Source organism: Schistocerca nitens, chromosome 8 (assembly GCF_023898315.1).
Source record: "Schistocerca nitens isolate TAMUIC-IGC-003100 chromosome 8, iqSchNite1.1, whole genome shotgun sequence".
In the NCBI taxonomy this organism is placed as follows: domain Eukaryota; kingdom Metazoa; phylum Arthropoda; class Insecta; order Orthoptera; family Acrididae; genus Schistocerca; species Schistocerca nitens.
The window spans coordinates 371,540,673-371,551,349 of NC_064621.1; the positions used below are offsets into that span (position 1 = coordinate 371,540,673).

At 45.9% G+C, this 10,677-nt stretch overlaps 1 pseudogene; it reads left to right on the forward strand.

The window, feature by feature from the left end:
• The first annotated feature begins 10,269 nt into the window (after positions 1–10,269).
• Positions 10,270–10,387, forward strand: LOC126199732 (5S ribosomal RNA; annotated as a pseudogene).
• Positions 10,388–10,677: the final 290 nt, after the last annotated feature.

A 10,677-nucleotide genomic window follows, 5' to 3' on the forward strand; every position in this document is an offset into this window, starting at 1 on the left:
CCCATGCAACCTGACTGCAAAACTGTACGTCACTCTTGAGATTCGACATGTTGTGCTGCCATTCATTAACAGCATTCCAGGGGGTGTTTTCCAACACTATAACTCTCTTCTACATACCACTGTTGTAACCCAACATGCTCTACAGAGTGTTTACATGTTGCCTCGGACTTCTTGATCACCAGATCTGTCTCCAATCAAGCACATAAGAGACTTTATTGGACAACAACAAGTCCACCGCCATCCACAAATGGCATTAATCGTCCCTGTATTCACCGACCAAGTGTAACAGGCATGAAACTCCATCCCACAAACTAACATCAGACATCTATCCAACACAATGCATGCAATTTTACATGCTAGCATTCAACATTGTGGTGGTTACACCGGTTACTAATGTAACAGCATTTCATATTTGCAAAGACTTATCTCGTGCGTACATTAACATGTAAGCTTGCAATATTAACCACTTAAATATGTCCCTCCGACAAATGTATTGCCCATATTTCATACTCAACATTAATTAATTTTTGGTGTTACGATTTTTTCGTCAGAGTACATTGACAGTTAAGTTCCTGAGAGGCGTTGGCGCGTATACACTTTGCGGTGTTAATATGCAATGTTTGTTGTACATAAGCTATGTTTCTGCGCTGCTTGAAAAACGGTAGGCTGAGCTTCTAAAATATCTTTCTCTCTTTAGAGACACTTATTTTTAACGTTTCCTTGTTGAAAATCACTCTGGTAATTTACTGGTGTAGGCAGCACGCAGATAGAGCACACCTGGCTAGTAGACACTGATAGTTGGGTGAAATCTCACCGTCCCAGCCCCGGTGAGTTCGATAAAACGACACTTGGAGTCGCTGAGAAGCGTCAACGAACATTTTCTCTCCAGCAATAGCAATTCCCCATGACGAGATCTTTCACTTATCGACTTTTGAAACACCTTACATTGTGAAAAATAATATTCGAATAACACTCCCTTATGGTATGACTGAAGCTCTCTTATCTCTGAAGATTTCTCTCGGTTGAGAATGAGATGCCCGTTTACTAGAAGCTCTCCAGTCGAGTTACACAGCTGGTCCTGTATTTCGTACACTTGCATCTTCTTCATTAGGTGGCGGCGCTGAAGGTGATTATTGAAACCTTGTGAATTCCGCTAGTATGAGAACTATTCGGAAAGTAAGGTCCGATCGATCGTGAAATGGAAACCACTGATAAAAACATAAATGTTTTATTTGAACAGCTAGCTACACCTTCCAGTTACTTCTCTACATAGTCACCACTCAGACTTAGACATTTGTGGTAGCGTTGTACCAGATTTTCAATTCCCTCGTTATAGGGGGCAACCGCCTGTGTTATTCGCCAGTTCTCTACGCTGGACTGTACGAATATATTGTCTTCGCAGCCAGCGCTTCATGGGAGTAGAGATGAAATAGAGGGGGAGCCAAGTCCGGGCTGTATGGTGGGTGATCAAACACTTCTCGTAAAAAACGCTGCAGGGGTGTCCCCATTGTCCCTGCAGTGTGCTGTCATAAAGAAAGAAGTGCACGGCAAGTATGTCACGTCGGTTTGCATGAAATCAGGCGTAACAACGAGTAAGCATCCACACTCGGCGGGAGGCACTATTGTGTGGCATCTTTATGTGCTCACCGTGTGCTCAGAACTGAAAAGAGCGATGTGGCATGATCGACGGGCGAACTAGAGGCACTACCCAACACATTTATTTATTTATTTACACGTCAAGTTCCACTGGACCAAATTGAGAAGAAAATCTCCAAGGTCATGCAACTTGTCGGTACATTAAATTACAAAATAAAAGAAATAACGGATAAAAATAAAACGTTTATGAACCCAAAAAATGTCAAGCCATAAGTTTCAGCAAATGCAGTCGACAATATAAAACATAAGAATCAGCTTAATTTTTCAAGGAACTCCTCAACTGAATAGAAGGGGTGACCCATGAAGAAACTCTTCAGCTTCGATTCGAAAGCCCATGGATTACTGCTAAGATTTTTGAATTCTTTTGGTAGCTTATTGAAAATGGATGCAGCAGTATACTGCACACCTTTCTGCACAAGAGTTAAAGAAATCCAAATGCAGGTTAGATTTCTGTCGAATATTAACTGAGTGAAAACTGCTCATTCTTGGCAATAATCTGATATTTTCATCAATAAATGACAATAAAGAATATATATATATATATATATATATATATATATATATATATATATATATATATATATATATATATATATATCGAGGGGCCAATGTCAAAATACCGAGACTGGTCAAAAGGGGTCGACAAGAGGTTCACGAACTTGCACCACTTATTGCCCGAACCGTCCGTTACTGAGCCAAAAACATCCTATTACAATGGGAAGATTTACCCCAAAATATAATACTATACGACATAAGCGAGTGAAAATAAGCAAAGTGGATTAATTTTCGTCTCGAACGACCACTTACTTCAGGTACCGTTCGAATAGTTCTAATGGCTCTGAGCATTATGCGACTTAACATCTGAGGTCATCAGTCCCCTAGAACTTAGAACTACTTAAACCTAACTAACCTAAGGACATCATATACATCCATGCCCGAGACAGGATTCGAACCTGCGACCGTAGCGGTCGCGCGGTTCCAGACTGTAGCGCCTAGAACCGCTCGGCCACTCCGGCCGGCCGTTCGAATAGTAAAAATGGCAGCATTAAGTCTTTGAACAAGTTCCTGAATATTTCCAAGACAGTTTATTATCTATATGAACATCTAGAAATTTGAACTGTTCAGTTTCACTAATCATATGCCCATTCAACGAAATTAAAACGTCTGGTTTTGTTGAATTATGTGTTAGAAACTGTAAAAACTGAGTGTTACTGTGATTTAGCGTTAGTTTATTTTCTAGAAGCCATCAAATTATGTCATGAACTGCATTGTTTGAAACCAATCCAATGTTGCACACAACTTGCTTTACTACCAAGCTAGTGTCATCAGCAAACAGAAATACTAGAGGGCATATCATTTATATAAATAAGGAACAGGAGTGGCCCAAACACCGATCCTCATTTGACCGTACCCCACTCAGACCCTACATCACTGTCATTCTCAACACTGTGAATAATGACCTTTTGCTATCTCTTGTTAAAGACGTCTGTGCAAAACGTCATCGGTTCTTCACTGTCGTTTCCATTTCGCGAACTGTCAGACCATACTTCTGGAATAGCGCTCGTGTGTTACACTACTGGCCATTAAAATTGCTACACCACGAAGATGACGTGCTACAGACGCGAAATGTAACCGACAGGAAGAAGATGCTGTGATACGCAAATAATTAGATTTTCAGAGCATTCACACAAGGTTGGCGCCGGGGACGACACCTACAGCGTGCTGACATGAGGAAAGTTTCCAACCGATTTCTCATACACAAACAGCAGTTGACCGGCGTTGTCTCGTGAAACGTTGTTGTGGTGCCTCGTGTAAGGAGGGGAAATGCTTACCATCCCGTTTCCGACTTTGATAAAGGTCGGATTGTAGCCTATCGCGATTGCGGTTTATCGTATCGAAACACGGCTGCTCGCGTTGGTCGAGATCCAATGACTGTTAGCAGAATATGGAATCGGTGGGTTCAGGAGGGTAATACGGAACGCCGTGCTGGATCCCAACGGCCTCGTATCACTAGCAGTCGAGATGACAGGCATCTTATCCGCATGGCTGTAACGGATCGTGCAGCTACGTCTCGATCCCTGAGTCAACAGATGGGGACGTTTGCAAGACAACAACCATCTGCACGAACAGTTCGACGACATTTGCAGTAGCATGGACTATCAGCTCGGAGACCATAGCTGCGGTTACCCTTCACGCTGCATCACAGACAGGAGCGCCTGCGATGGTGTACTCAACGACGAACCTGGGTGCACGAGTGGAAAAACGTCATTTTTTCGGATGTATCCAGGTTCTGTTTACAGCATCATGATGGTCGCATCCGTGTATGGCGACATCGCGGCGTGATGGCGTGGGGTGCCATTGGTTACACGTCGCGCTCACCTCTTGTTCGCATTGACGGCACTTTGAACAGTGGACGTTACATTTCGGATGTGTTACGACCCGTGGCTCTACCCATCATTCGATCCCTGTGAAACCCTACATTTCAGAAGGATAATGTACGACCGTATGTTGCAGGTCATTTACGGGCCTTTCTGGACACAGTAAATGTTCGACTGCTGCCCTGTCCAGCACGTTCTCCAGATCTCTTAGCAATTGAAAACGTCTGGTCAATGGTGACCGAGCAACTGGCTTGTCACAATACCCCAGTCACTACTCTTCATGAACTGTGGTGTCGTGTTGAAGCTGCATGGGCAGCTGTACCTGTACACGCCACCCAAGCTCTGACTCAATGCCCAGGTGTATCAAGGCCGTTATTACGGCCAGAGGTGGTTGTTCTGGGTACTGATTTCTCAGGATCTATGCACACAAATTGCGTGACAATGTAATTACATGTCAGTTCTAGTATAATATATTTGTCGAATGAATACCCGTTTATCATCTGCATTTCTTCTTGGTGTAGCAATTTTAATGGCCAGTAGTGTACTTTCGTGACAAAATTTATCCAATAGCAACTGATCGGCACGAATTGCGCACACCGGTGAGTTATCAATACTTGATGGCAGTAAAACATTCACATTCTCTAATCTCGCAGTGGCCGCATTGCTTACATTTATGCCCGAGACGTAAATGGCCAACTTTACTTAACTCTTGGCCGAAATCACCCACATCGATTAAAATTAAACACATCTTGAAATATTATTGTGTCTATAAGTATTTTTGTATATTACTGTGCAGGAAATACACACTCAGAAAAAAACTCTTAATGTTAACTGGTATCGGGGTTCAACTGTTAGTTGCGAGATTCACTTTGTTATAAAATACGTGTAAGAACATGATGACCGCTGGGTTAGTAGAGGCACGCATTTTTAATATTTTCTTGTTGAAAATCACTCTGTTAATTTACTGGGATAGGTGCTATGCAGATGCAGCACGCTTGGTTATAACACCCCAACTAGTTCGATGAAATATCCTCGTCCCAGGCCCGGCGTATTCAGTAAAACGACGACCGGCGTCCACAGTAAACATCAGCGAATATTTTGCTCCGAAAAATTGTGTTATCACGTATCAGTACCACCGCACCACGTGTGAAGGTTGGTGATGGAACGGCAACTTCCGTCGTACGCAGACAGTTGCCACGAGGAATCTGGCGGACCCAGTGGTGTACGTTCAGTGAGCCACATCCCCAGCTGCTCTGTACTGCGAGCGTCCTCGGCCACCGCAATATACACTACTGGCCATTAAAATTGCTTCACCAGGAAGAAATGCAGATGATAAACGGGTATTCATTAGACAAATATATTATACTAGAACTGACATGTGATTACATTTTCACGCAATTTAGGTGCATAGATCCTGAGAAATCACTACACAGAACAACCACCTCTGGCCGTAATAACAGCCTTGATACGCCTGGACATTGAGTCAAACAGAACTTGGATGGCGTGTACAGGTACAGCTGCCCAAGCAGCTTCAACACGATACCACAGTTCATCAAGATTACTGACTGGCGTAATGTGATGAGCCAGTTGCTCGGCCAGCATTGACCAGACGTTTTCAATTGGTGAGACATCTGGAGAATATGCTGGCCACGGCAGCAGTACAACATTTTCAGTATGCAGAAAGGCCCGTACATGACCTGCAACATGCGGTTGTGCATTATCCTGCTGAAATGTAGGGTTTCGCAGGGATCGAATGATGGGTAGAGCCACGGGTCGTAACTCATCTGAAATGTAACGTCCACTGTTCAAAGTGCCGTCATTGCGAACAAGAGGTGACCGAGACGAGTATCCAATGGCACCCCATACCATCACGCCGCGTGATACGCCAGTATGGCGATGACGAATACACGCTTCCAATGTGCAGTCACCGCGATGTCGCCATACACGGATGCGACCATCATGATGCTCTAAACAGAACCTGGATTCATCCGAAAAAATGACCTTTGGCCATTCGTGCACCCAGGTTCTTCGTTGAGTACACCATCGCAGGCGCTACTGTCTGTGATGCAGTATAAAGGGTAACCGCAGCCACGGTCTCTGAGCTGATAGTCCACGCTGCTGCAAATGTCGTCCAACTGTTCGTGCAGATGGTTGTTGTCTTGAAAACGTCCCCATCTGTTGACTCAGGGATCGAGACGTGGCTGCACGATCCGTTACAGCCATGCGGATAAGATGCCTGTCATTTCGACTGCTAGTGATACGAGGCCGTTGGGATCCAGCACGGCGTTCCGTATTACCCTCCTGAACCCACCGATTCCATATTCTGCTAACAGTCATTGGATCTCGACCAACGCGAGCAGCAATGTTTCGATACAATAGACCGCAATCGCGATAGGCTACAATCCGATCTTTATCAAAGTCGGAAACGGGATGGTAAGCATTTCCCCTCCTTACACGAGGCACCACAACAACGTTTCGCGAGGCAACGCCGGTCAACTGCTGTTTGTGTATGAGAAATCGGTTGTACTTTCCTCATGTCAGTACGTTGTAGGTGTCGCCACCGGCGCCAACCTTGTGTGAATGCTCAGAGAAGCTAATCATTTGCATATCACAGCATCTTCTTGCTCTCGGTTACATTTCGCGTCTGTAGCACGTCATCTTCGTGGTGGAGCTATTTTAATGGCCAGTAGTGTATAACGGCCGACGACAGGCACTCAGCGCACTTACGCTGGGAGCAACTACGCTACGACACCTTCATTCGTGCTTAGGATAATGAATCTCATTCCAGTTGCTATCGTATTAGCTGCACTCTAGGTGTTGCTGCTTGATTTGTAAAGAGTATTGGTACGCTTGGGGAAACACAACTTGAGTAAATTTTCTGTTTGATGTGTTAACTCGTTTGCTAATCGTTGCTGCTACTGTCCAGATTTCCTACGACGACAGACGCCGCAACACTCTGTCACTCACCTCTGCTTACAGTTGTGTACGAAGTCTCACACAGCTAAATTTGTCCCCATAACAAGATCTTTCACTCTTCGATGTATGTCGTTCCTCGTGGTACGCCCGAAGTTATGAGGCATGTTTTTTATGTAAGTACCGTTTTGAAATTAAAGAAAGACATGCTAAGATATGTCAATAACTTCATTTTTACATGAAAACCTGTACCTTAATCTACTTTTCTACCTAATTTCTGTCAATATTGATGCACTTGTCATAAAATTGTATTATTTTTTGAATACCCTCCTCACTGAAGTCTGCTACCTGCCTTGTTAACCACTGCATCACCACTGTTTTGACTTCGTCATTGTCTTGAAGACGCTGACCGCCAAGGTGTTTCTTCAAGTGCAGGAACAGATGGTAGTCACAGGGCGCAAGATCAGGGCTGTACGGAGGATGATGTAAAGTTTCCCATCGAAAAGATGTAATGAGGTCTTTGGTCTGATTCGCCACATGCAGACGGGCATTGTCTTGCAACAAAACGTTGTACTTGCTCAACTTGCCACGTCTTTTGTTCTGAACTGAACGGCGCAATGTCTTACAGTAAGCTGCTGCATTGACTCAGAAATTCGAGAAGAAATACTCCTTCTCTGTCCCAAAAAACTGTGCACATGATTTTCAGGGCAGAAATTGTTTGCTTAAACTTCACTTTTCTGGGTGAATCTGAATGCCGCCATTCCATGAACTGTTGCTTTGATTCTGGTGTGACGCATGCCACCTGTGTTTCATCGCCCATAACAATTTGGCTTAACAAATCATCACCGTCGTTGTGGTACCACTCAAGGAAAGTCAATGCACTGTCTAAACATTTAGTTGTGTGCGCATCCGTCAACATTTTCGGTACCAAACGTGCGCACAATTTTCGGTAATTCAAGTGCTGTGTCACAATGCCATACAAAACACTGCGACAAACATTAGGAAAGTCATCCCACAAGGAGGAAATCGTAAAGTGTCCTTATTGCCCACTTCCTGCACCAAACTTTCATTAACGACCAAAGGACGCCCACTCCGTTGTTCATCATGCACATTTGTGCTGCCATCTTTAAATGCTCTCACACCACTTTCTTACCATTCCATCACTCATAATGTCTTCTCTGTAAACTACACAGATCTCACGATGAATATCGATCGCTTTTAGGCCTTTAGCACTAACAAATCTTATACTTCACAGTCGGCGGAACTCACAACTATCGGAGGCATCTTAAACACTCAGCACACAACGTAAACAAGGAAGAATCAGACTGTAATGGCGTCAGTGCGTAGACAAAAGATGTAGGTACCCAGTGCGCATGCGCAGAACGCCGACCGCAGCGCTGCGGCCGCGGTGTGGCAAAACGGTACCTACTTAAAAAACACGGCTCCTACTTTCACGTCTGAAGATTTCTCTCCGTTGAGAATAATATGCTTCGTTTTGTTTGCTAGAAGGTCTTCAGTCGAGTTAAACAGATTGTTCGATGTTTCGTACGCTCGCGTTTTGTTCGTGAGGCGGCAGTACGGAATGTGGTAATTAGTTTGTGACTACCGCTGATACACTGCGTGTCGAGAAGCAGTGGGCTGGTGCGCTATGTGTGCCAGTAGTGGTAGGCACAGAGCGCCTGGGAGCGGGGCAGCGGGCACGCATCAGTCAGTGCCTGCGGGGGTCCGACAAACGGCCGACTACGGCGGCAGCCGCAGCTGTAAGCTGGCCGCAGCTGCCCCCCCACCAGTTACCTGCCGGCGGCCGGCATTGATGGATGGGGGCGCCTCCCAGCCGGCGGAGAACACCGCGCTGGCTCCGCATTAATCTGGCGGCAGCCTTTAATAGTCCCCTAGTGGACACGCAGCGCGTACACGCACGTGTGCGAGCACGCGTAACTGCTGCCCGTGCGTGATGATGGATCTTAGGCGCAGCGCGGTCAAGGCTGAGAATTTTAGCCGATCGTACCTTCCTGAACTGAGCTTACCTCTCGGGGTCTTGACTATGGCAGGTGAGCGAGTGACCTACATAACACGTCAGTGGGGGTGCAGTGGCTGGTGTTTCAGAGCGCTTTATAGCTATACACTGAGGAGCTTAGTAGCTTGTTTGCCCGTCTTTGGAACGAAATACATCACTGATTCTGCGTTTCAGGGACCCGACAGTTTTCTGGAAGGTTTTTGGAAGTATGTAACATAGATGTGTAAGCACAGGTAATGTAATACTCGTAAATAATGGCCCACTGATTTGCGTACGCGGTGATGGCACCCGACAGCGACACAGACGAATTCCTTAACATTTACATCAGGAGTATTCAGTCGCCTAGACATTAACGTACGTTCACAATTATGCTCCACAAACCACTGTAGCACGATTCTGACCCTGAGATATGGACCATTATAACTGCTGAAAGATGACACCGCCGTCGAGGAAGACATGAAGCATTAACGAATGTAGTTGGTTCGCAGCTGTCGGCGTGTCTTCAATTACTACCACAGTTCCAAATCAAGGGCAGGAGCACGTCTGCCATAGCATAATATTGCTCCCACCAGCCTGTGTCCGCTACGTGTTGCATCTTTCGAGGTGCCGTTCACCTCGATGACACTGTTTGTGGAAATGACCATCGACCTAGTGTAGCAAAAATGTGATTCACCCGAAGAGCCGTCACGTTTCTACTGATCAACGCTCGAATCGCGATCGTTCCGTGCCCACTGCAATCGTAATTGACGATGTTATAGCATCAACATGTGAACACGTACGGGTGGTCTGCTGCGGAGACCCTATTCAACAATGTACAATGAACGGTGTGCTCAGAAACACTTGTGCTTGCACCAGAATTGTGCTCTTCGGGAGAGATGCCACAGATCACCATCCATCCCACTTAACAGAGCAGACAAGCCTCCGAACCCCACGTTCTGTGAAGAGTCGCGGACATGCACCCATTTAGCGCCTAGTGGTAGCTTCACTGTCCTACCTCTTTCTGTAGATGCTCATGCTGATCATACGACCAGCTTCACCGTTTTAGACGTTCACATGTGTGTGGAATCTTATGGGACTTAACTGCTAAGGTCACGAGTCCCTAAGCTTACACACTACTTAACCTAAATTATCCTAAGGACAAACACACACAGCCATGCCCGAGGGAGGACTCGAACCTCCACCGGGACCAGCCACACAGTCCATGACTGCAGCGCCGTAGACCGTTCGATTAAGCCCGCGCGGCGCTGTTTTAAAGGTACTCGTTCACAGGCTCTGTGTAATAATGTTCTGCCAGTAGTCAAAGACGCCGACGGTCTTGCCGCAGTGGTAACACCGGTTCCCGTCAGACCACCAAAGTTAAGCGCTGTCGGGCTGGGCTAGCACTTGGATGGGTGACCATCCGGTCTTCCGAGCGCTGTTGGCAAGCGGGTTGCACTCAGCCCTTGTGAGGCAAACTGAAGAGCTACTTGATTGAGAAGTAACGGCTCCGGTCTCGGAAACTGACATACTGTCCGGAAAGCGGTGTGCTGACCACATTCCCCTCCATGTCCGCATCTAGTGACGCGTGTGGGCTGAGGACGACACGGCGGCCGGTCGGTACCTTTGGGTCTTCATGTCCTGTTCGGGAGGAGTTTATTTTAGTTTGGTTTTTAGTTGTGAAAGACACTTATCTCAATGGATTTTCCCACTTGCTGCCCCTATATTCCCTAGTCT